Below are 10,717 nucleotides of genomic sequence, written 5' to 3'. Positions count from 1 at the left end.
TATTAATTAGATTTATTAATGAAGAAGTTCATTAATGTGTTATTACTTTTGTAACTCCGTGCTAATACATGGATTCATCTCTTGTTCATATCCAGAACTACTATAATGACAACACCTTTAATAGGAGTTCAAGTTACTGGTAATGAAATGATAGATTTACTAAAGCCAACACTCAATGTGCATGAATCTCATTATGGAAGGACTTCCGAGATTATTATGCACTAACCATCGAAAGACTAGCCCTTAATGTCTTCCATATTCTGAGCAATTTTAACTTGCACCTCCTTTCCATCATGGTCCAACAATGTACCTATCAGAATAGGCTACATCATGATGGATATGGTCAAGTCAAGGACTACAATGAATGCATTCATAATCTTAGTCTACTAAACCAAGTAGACCTATTTCAAGATATCAATATCTTACATCATATAAGTATTGCATAATTTCACAAGAGACTGAATATTTATTTGTTAATAATAAAGGCATCATATATATTATGTTGGCCACATTATTCTAACAAATGCAGCGTTGAATGATCTAATAGTCTGATCAAACCCTTGTGTTGGAAGCATTTTCTGATATAAATGCCTCACGTTTAGAGTTTCTCTTTACGCGGGATGCGCATTTCATCCAGTAAGCACATGTTATTGATTTATCTCAAATCATCAACTTGGAGATTTTTTTTTTTTTACTCTAAACTAGCAGCCTGTCACGCACTGCCTCTGCCATCCTTTCACCTTTGAGAATGATTATCAATAAAGTAGCCTACAGTGTGATATTCTTGACTTCTTCACAACTGCGTGCACCCAAGGTAAAACTTTAAGATCATATAGGTCATATCAAGACCACAATATATGATCCTCAGCTCCTCAAATTTTTATGAATCTGGGATTATATTACATGGCCATAGTCATTACTCATTATCATGGCATCCAGGTGTTAGATGTGCTGACCTTGTCGAGTCTGGGACCATATTGCATAGACAGTCATAGAAATCTTTTGTCTTCCATCTCAAAATTTGGTATGAAGTTTACATCTAGAAATTTGAGTCAGGAGCCTGTGGGAATATCAATAAAAATGTATAGTTCTTTTTTTTTCTTCCTCAGAATTTCTAAAAAAACTCGATCGGCTTTCTGTACTATTCTACTAGAGCTTGATCATCTACCATGTGGTCCATGTCGCTATTGTGAGGTGGGGGTTATGAATTGTTATTGGTTTGTAGGCAACCTAATGTCGTGGAGTTCAAAATGTTGTGTTTTGGTTGTTTATCTCTTACCTTTTCATGGAAGCAACCAATCAGTCCTTGATATTTGTGGGGACAAAGTACTAAGTTGTGTTCAAATGTATTGATATTATACCGTCTTGTGATTTTCTAAATCGATTGTGAAATCCCAAAATCTAGCAGACATAACTTCGATTCAACGAACCTGCCCTTTGAGTCTTGTAGGCCCATAATTCTAAATTATCATACAAACGTGATAAGACTTTTCACAACAGAAAAAAATAAGGAAATAAGTTAGAAGGAAATCATTCTACGGGATTTTTGTTCAGTATGTCTGGGGGGACACATATCAAACTTTTTATTCAATGGCCTATGATAGAATGAATTTCCAATCAACTCACTATTGGTGAAATGCTTGGCCAAAGCAAATGAATGGACCTAATTGAAGGAGCAATTGGACTCAGGATCTGATTAATATTGAGAAATTAAATGTAGATGGAGACATGAAAGTTCAAAATAGATTCCAGAATCCATATGCCTTTAATATGGTCTCACTAAACTACAGAGCAAGCAGCCAAAGAAGTTTACATAAGAAGATATAGTCATAAAATACTTTCCCATTATCTTTTAGGGTTTTTTTTTTTTTTTTTAAGAGATAATTACAATACTAATCCTGCAACTCAAACCCTTTCCCCCCTAAACCCTCAAGCACTTTGTGCATGGAGAGATGTCAATTCAACTATAAAGCCCTTGGTGTCTAGGTTTATTATAAAGCTATTCAATGGAAGAAAAAAAAAGTTCCATCACCCTAGTGGTGTTACTGTTGTTTATGCTTTTTATTCTGTTTTTATTATTAATCCTAGTGCTAATAATACCAAACTATTGGCAATTTCTTTCTTCTCTTTCAAGTACTAGACTAATTACATGGTACAAAATTGTAGCACATTTATCACACAGGGCATCAAAAACAGGAGCAAAATCGAATTCATAGTTCAAACATGAGCTAAGCTAACATTTCTGTAGCAGGCTTGTTGAACTTGAAAGTTGAAACCAAAGTACCACTTACCAACCCATTAAAAGATTTAGCATGAGGATTTTGGTTCTCAAATGGGATTTTAGTCAAAGTCTCCCCCATTCTTTTCCTTTCCATTTTTTTTTAATAATTTAATTATAAATCAAATCCAACTTTTTTGCTATCCTTTCATTATTACAGTACTCTCTCATTGTGGACCAACAACACCTTATCAAACTATATATATTGTGGACTGTGGGTTCAAGTAGTGTCCACACGTGCAAATATGTCACCATCTTGGGATTTAATGTTCGTTCTCATTTGTAAAGCCCACTTTTTTTAACCGAACATATCTCCGCAAAAGCTTCCATGGCCAAAATGGGTAGCCGTATGAAATTATGAAATGTATGAGGTGGGCTTTAACTCACACACCAAAATGCTGGCCCACAATATAGTTTAGGCCCCATCACTCCATACTCACTGGCCCACTATACGGTTTAGGCCCCATTTTAGAACAGACACAAGCAAATATCCAAATGGTATGGTTCAGTAATTTCCCGCTTTATTTTTCATTATAAATAGCCATACTATACATGATGAAGAAAGAAATAAAAAGTTATTAATAAAATTGAAGATAAATAAAATATATTGTAGACTAAATAGTTTGATAGCTACGGTACAAAGAAAGATGGAGAAAGACAGTTGTAGAGAGAAATCAGCATGCTTAAAGGGGGAAAGAATTAGGAGGAGAAAGTGACAGAGCTACTTCATTGGTATAATCAAAGAATGTGATTTCAAAAAAAAAAATGTGACAATTTCATATGAAGTACTATTTCTAGGTTGTTACAATAATATTATTTAAGGAAAATTATGCTAATCTTCGTTATGGTTTATAAAAATAAATTTTAATTTAATTCAAAAAAGAAGAAGAAGACAGTGGCCCCATAAGTTTTGGAAAAATAACATTCTTCTCTTGAGTTTTTTGATAAACATAATTACATACTAATTACAATAAAATCACAATTTTATCCTTAAATTAGTATATTTTGTAGATGAATATGCTTTTAGTTAAGCAATAATGTTCTTAATTTGTCCTTAATTTATTAAGAAAACCTCTATATTTCTCTTGAATTATTCAATCTATCCTATTTATCCAAGAATTAGGAACACTTAATCTGATAATTCAATGAAAAAAAAAGGGTTTCTTTATCCTAATTAGTAATTTTTCGCCAAAAAAAAAATTGAAAAATTATTGACGTTTACTCATACCTCAAGACATTGTTGTAATTTTCACTACTATTTAACTTTGTAAAAATAAACTTCACCCTTTTATTTATAGCTAAGAAAACAAAATTTCAGTTTAGCAAAAAAAAAAACAAAAACAAAAATTCATCTACACGCCCAATACATTGAATTGCAACACCTTTTTTAATTTTTCTTTTCTTTTCTTTTTTTGGTTGGGTAGAAAAATGAAATAGAGAGTATAGTCTAATCATTAATTCCTATCACATCAGAGAGAGGCAGCTATGATAAATGGAGTGCTTATAGTACACTGTAAGGCTGTAAGCTTCACACTGCACAGACCCAATCCATAAGCCAGCAATTATTCTTTTCCTTTTAAATTTTAGATCTCACATTCTCTCTCTCTCTCTGTCTCTCTCTCTGTCCTATGGTGTTACAGATATGATTGAATGCGGCACTTAACCTATATATTGGCCGCCCTTACAGGGCCAACCAGCCGCAGTGGTTTAAATGAGTAGTACTTAACTTTAACATGCATTATGTGGACCTATTGTCCAACCCCAAACCCCAAAAAAACAAAAACAAAAATAAGAAGAAAAAATTATTGGGTTTCAAAAATCTCTGTACCCCAGTCTTACTACTGGTCAGTAAGTAAGTGATCCATTAAGTTATTGCACTGTAGGTGATTACAATTACAAACTAGACATTACCATTTATTAAGCCTAGACAAGAACCCCAAAAAGCAAAAAATACCCAGCAGAGAACTGTGCCTTTTGTAGTTTTTTTTTTTTTTTTTTGCTTCTATTTGGGCTGCTTTTGTTTCTACTTTTTGGGCAGGGCTGCAGTTTCAGATCAAACTCGGCAGAGAAATTAATTGGACTATGGTACCTTTAAGCTGTTTAGAGCAAAGATCTTGGACCATTGTACCTAAGCTAAAGACATAAATAAAACTAGCCCACAAATCCTTAAACAAATGCATTATTTTGTGGCAGCTTTAGCAGTTAGAACACTTAAGTACCATCTCTCTTTGTGATCAAAACAGCTGGCTCGTGGGCCATGCCAAGGCTGAGTTTGAAAGAGATATGGAGTACCCAAAACATTTATGAGCACCTCTTTTAAAGAAGAGATTACAGCCAAATAAATTATATGGTTTGCTTAAGCTTAATTCATGATGGGAAAAATGACAGGATGATTTAAGTACAAGGGATGATAATAATAATAATTATGTGTCAAAAAACTTTGGCAAATTTTGGCTGGAAATCTAGTTTATAGCCTCTACATAGGCAACTGCAATATATATTTGTGTGTGTGTAACTTTTCTAAGTAATGAATTGTGCACATTCATAGTATCACATGGAAACATAATAGATTCAAATTAAATCTTTTAAGTTCAGATGCATAAATTTGCATGCATATAAATATAATTGACACAAAAAGAAATTATACCTAAAATGACACTTGACATGAAATTGGAGTGCGCTGGATATCAAATTATAGTTCAATTAGAAGATCAATTGGCATCAATGTATGGTTCATTAAAGTGAAACTCGTCATAAAATTGGAGTGAAATTAGAATTTAAACTTTATTATTAATTGAGTTTTTACTTTAATATACTATTATATATGATGTTTGTATAAATACTATGTTTGGATTGACAAATAGCTTGGTACTCTGGACCAATAAAAACAAGTAATCTTTTTCTTTTTTTTTTGAGAAACAACAAGTAATCTAATATAAAAATATTTTTTTAATATAATTTTGAGTTGATCATTTTATTTTATTGGGTCATTAAACTACCTAAAAGGCACATGTTAAAGAATAATAAATATTTAGTTATGAGGTATAATGCATAATTTTCATACAAAAAAAATACTTATCAATGATTTATTGGTTTGCACACACAAATTTATTGTATATTTCCTTGATATTTGTGCATAATTTGACTTTATTTTTTATAAAAAAAAATGTATATAAAGATATTTCAATGAAAAATTAAATACACCTTAACTAACTTTAAAAAAATTTTGATAATAAATACCCTAAGAGCAATAGTTAAGATGCATTTATGCTTTATTAAATAATCTTTACACTTAGATTAGATTAAAATAGAATTTCTATCCTATATAAAAATAATAATCTTTTATATAAAACATAATAATAATATTGTAAGGTCACAATTTGTACCTAAGCCCAATAATAAGAAGGGTATAGGCCCAAAGAGCCCAATAATAGGAAAGGTACAGGCCCAAAGAGCCCAATACAATAAATTTGTAGAGAGTGGGTTTGAAATCTGGTTTCTTATGAGCTTAGCTAACAACGGTAGTGGCCCAAGATCACAAAACAATATTGATGGACTAGTTTCTATGATAAAAAATTGTCCTCGGACTCAAACCGAGGAGCTGGTTCTTATATTTCTTCCTTTTTAAAAACAGATTACAAAAATATTCAGTCTCAAGTGTTTTCTCTCTTTTTCTCCCGATCCCCCTCTCTTGGGGCTTTCCTCTCCTCTTTATCCTTTTCTTTCTTCTCTCTCTATCGTCCACGTATGGATTAGATTGCCGGGTCAAGATACTGGTCCCAACAGCACCTTCTTAAAGATAGCCATAAAGCTGAGCACTGCTACTCAGACATCACTTCCTCATTAAGGTGGCCAGAGAGTTAGTTGTAGAACATTCAATGAGGTGGCAACAGCTTGTCCTATACCCCTGTGTTGCACATCCTTATCAACAGAGTCTCATAGGACATTATCTCTGGATGGCAGATAACTCATTCCGACCTCGGCCTAGCTAATTTGAGGAGACATTCCTCTTTGGACCAACTTCTCGAATGATCACGATCAAACCTTGCTTCTTTATAAATTAACACAGACCGTTAGTAAAATGTTTACTCATCCTCGAACTACTTAATGTCCTCGACTCGGGCCTCCAGCCCATTATGCACATAAATGTACACTCCTAGGCCCATTATAAATTTTTTAAAAACTAAAATCAAATGCTATATACATAAAGAGATAAGTTCAAGTTACACCTGGTGTAACTTTATAAGAGTTACACTCTTTTTAGACCGTAGATTCTCATTAGATCTAACGGTGATAAATTATTACTTGCTATCTCATTAATACAGAATTATTGTATGCCAAGTCAACTACTTTTATTGAATATTCTCACATTTATTGCCCAATATCCCTCAATCACCTTCCCACTACCACGGTACAACCCCTCTAGAAAAAGTGCCAGACTTGGCCATTCCATGGAGATCATTGAAAAATAAAAATATTACAGAGTTTTCTTTTTAAGTCTCATGAAAATATCTTTGAAACAAGTCTCTTTCCATGAGAGTCTTAAGGCTAGAGAATTTCTTGATTGGACCTGTACCATCTTACAATTCACAACAAGAATCAATATAAAAATGTATAAGAATTTCTTGACCACATTTCATAAATTGACTACGTATTAAAGTATAAAAACATGTGTGTTGCTCACAAAAAGACGCCAACAAAAATGTCTAGAATATTGTTGAAAGGACTTCGTTGCCATTATTATTGAGATTTTATTTCATGAGACAAGATTTGGAGTGTTCATGTTGATGAGGCAAGGAGCATGCTGGTGAGATTGGAATTAAGAGAAAGGCAATGGAATTGAGTTGGAGAAAAGAGGAGAAAAAGAGAGCAGAGAAAAATGTGATTATGGAGGAGAGAGAGAGGTGTAGGCTTTTTTTTTTTTGGTTAAGAGATAGATATGGAATGTATTAAATAAGGAATAATATATGAGATCAATTAGAATATTAGCATTAATGAGGGTCTTTTTTTTACCGTTGGATCTACTTAAATCTAATGGTTTAAAAAATGTGTAACTCTAAAGAGTTACACCAGGTATAACTTAAACACATCTCATATATAAATGGATAAAGTTTTTGTCGAGTGCATCTAACAGATGTCATATCCTCTATATATATATATATAGGGTGAGGTTCAAGTTACACCTGGTATAACTCTAAGCAATGTTACACCACTCAACATTTTTTAATTGGATGCAAATATTGACAAATCCACCGTTAGATTATATTATCTTCGTATATTTTTCATGCTTGCAAAATTTCAAGGTGATCGAAGATTAATAGCCATGTCATCAATCAATTGTTAAAATTCAAATTTTTGTAGTTTAAAATAATGCATAAAAGATGAGTTTATAGATCAAATGGTAAATAGCATCCGATTGATATAAAAATTGGCATGCATGTTAAGAACATATAGAACATGTAATTTAATGGTTGGATTTTCAAAATATTAATTTAATAACAAATTATTAGGTGATGTAACATTGCTTAGAGTTACACCAGGTGTAACTTGAACCCAACTCATATATATATATATATATATATATTTTTTTTTTTCTTCTAAAAAATGTATTATTTTTAAAAGATGTATTATAACTTATAATTGATTATTTATTAATTATTAACGTATTCTCACCCATACCTAATAATCACAAGTTATTTGTAGCCGTTGAAATAACTTGAGTTGGCCCCCACACACACACTCCTCGTCAAGATCAGCAAACATGTCACCTGTCAAATTTATATATCCGCTAAGCATCTCCAGGTTTTCTCCACAAAAGATCTTGCACCATTGAGAGAGCAACTAGTAGTAATGTGACACGTGGCATGTTCCCACTAATGCACATGGTGAGGTATGCCTTACATGCTTATGCTTACGGCTGCGAATAATACTAAAAGTACACTCATTTATATATATATATATATATATATATATATATATATATATATATATATCTTATTTCTTGGGCATCTTTAAATGCAAAAACCCCTGTAAAAGTGTTGAAATCCAATTAAAAGTTAACACATAAATAAAGTGTGAATTTGGGTATATAAATACATGCACCTATTCTTTTGAGAAAAACTTAAAAAATATTTAAAAAAATTTTCAAAAAGAAGAAGATCAAAATCATAATCATGAAAAGGAACTCCTAGGGGGTTCCGTATAGAATTACGCATCTAAATAAATAAAGGCTACAAGCACTAGCACTATGTTACTTTGTTATATTACTATAAATGTTTAGGTGATGGTTTGGTTTCATCTTGGTTTGCAAAAATTATAGTCTAAAACTTTTAGAAGGCTCCCTCTTTTAGGGGACGAGAAAGGGACTAAAAGGCAGCTATAGTGGGAAGGAATCCAGAAGTGGGAGTTGCCTAGTTGAACCAAAAAGCAAAACCCAACCTTGTGAGTTTGTGGCCTCTCACTATCAATGTCTTTAGTCAAAGAGTGGTGTAATGGGGTTGGGTTTATTTATAGGGTATATAGAGTAATAGAACCCTATGGACTTCAAATTTATATGATCATTGGTCATTTCATCTTTTTTATTATAAAGTATATGCTCTTTTTTTTTTCTTCATCAAAAAAACAAAAAATGGTTGACTCTCTCTCTCTCTCTATCTCTCTCTCTCTCTCTCTCTCTCTTTGTGTGGCTGGGGCACTTGTACTTGGCTGGGTTGACATACATAGTTATGAAACATTGAAACCTGACTAGAAAAGATAGCCGAGTGTTCATTAATGGGTTGGAAGAAATTATTGTAGAACAATATTTGCTCAATTTATTTAATTTTCTCAGGAAAAAAAAAAGTAACTGTCTCATTATAACAATATTTGCTCAATTTATTTAATTTTCTCAGAAAAAAAGGAAGAAGTAACTATCTCATTATAGCCCATAAATGTATTAGCTAGTATTCATTGCTCTACACAAATATAAGTAAAGATTCTTCTTAAATAAGAAAAAAAAAAAAAATATATATATATATATATATATATATATATATATTGTAAGCGCACACTGTACCTGATCCCAAGAACAGTTATGGGCTCAGGCCCAATGAGCCTTAAACAATATGAATTTGTAGAGTGTGGGCTTGAAACCCAGGTTAGAAGCGTATGAGGATTAAATGACAAACTAAAGATTGCAAATGCTTGGAAACAACAAGGAGTATAGTCAATCAGCCTCCTCGGAAATAAGCCACGAGTTGTTCTTATATTATCTCTCTCTCTTTGTTTCTTTTCTTTTTAGGTTACAAAAAGTCCGTCCCCCCTTTCTGTCTTAAATTGCTCTTTATATATTACTCTTTTGAATGCTTTGTACACGTGTTGCCTCACCTCCTCCTTAGACTAGATATTTCTTTTCTCAGTGCCTTTGAATAGTAACCAGAAGTTTCTCTTCCACTGTTCAGGTGTCACTTCCCCATAAATGCGGCCAGGGTGGTAGGTGCAGGGTTTTTAATGTGGAGGTAGCAGTCTTTATCTTTGACATTTCTTCAACACCGGTGCTTCTGGGGCGTTCTAGGGTTCACCCCTTTTAACCATTGACCTTAACTGTGTCATCCCCTAACCTTTACTATGAAATCCCGAGTTCTTCGGTGCTCATCCGAGGGTAAGGTCACCCTCGGCTGGATCCTCGGCGTATGGGCCGACCCATAGTACTAACAACTTCTAAACCCAGGGTCAGGTCGGCCTTCCTTAACACGGCCCAAAAGGCCCACGTTCCCATCAGGATCTTTTTACTCCCCACATATATATAAAGATATTGGATATATATATATATATATATATATATATATATATAACTTTATATTACTACTTCAAATTAAATTTTATTTTTATTAAGCAATGTATTATATAAAAACATTTTTAATGTTTGGATTTGTATACAATCTATTTCTTCTCTAAAAGCAATAATCTATTCGTTGCATGAAAGAATTTGAGAAGGTGCCACTCCATTGTAGTTTATGCTTAATAAGTTTTACATGTGCATGTATTATTTTATTTATTTATTTATTTATAGACACTAGCTTGTATTCCTCAGCATATGTGCATAGGCATTAATAACATAATTAGATACACCTTAGTGTTATACATTTTGTTTACAGTTAATCCAAGTTAGGTAAAAGGATAAGGGTTGTGGTAGGTTGATGATCAGCATAAAATTTAGTCATTCTATCATAAATGGATTATTGAAGGGAGAGAAAGAAGATTCGTTTAAAGATAAAATGACCAAAGAAGGCAAGTGGGATTTAGACGATGATGTTGATAATATTTGAAATTAAATGGCTAATTGTTAAAAGAGTAGTTAAAGACGTCCTTGGAGAATCTTAAGGATGTGGGCAAACGAGTAAGGAGACTTGGTAGTGAAATATGGAAGTTCAAAAATCAATTAAATTAGAGAGAGCTGTA

The sequence above is a fragment of the Castanea sativa genome, chromosome 10 (assembly GCF_040712315.1).
Source record: "Castanea sativa cultivar Marrone di Chiusa Pesio chromosome 10, ASM4071231v1".
Classification (NCBI taxonomy): Eukaryota; Viridiplantae; Streptophyta; class Magnoliopsida; order Fagales; family Fagaceae; genus Castanea; species Castanea sativa.
Note: the sequence above shows the minus strand (reverse complement) of the source record.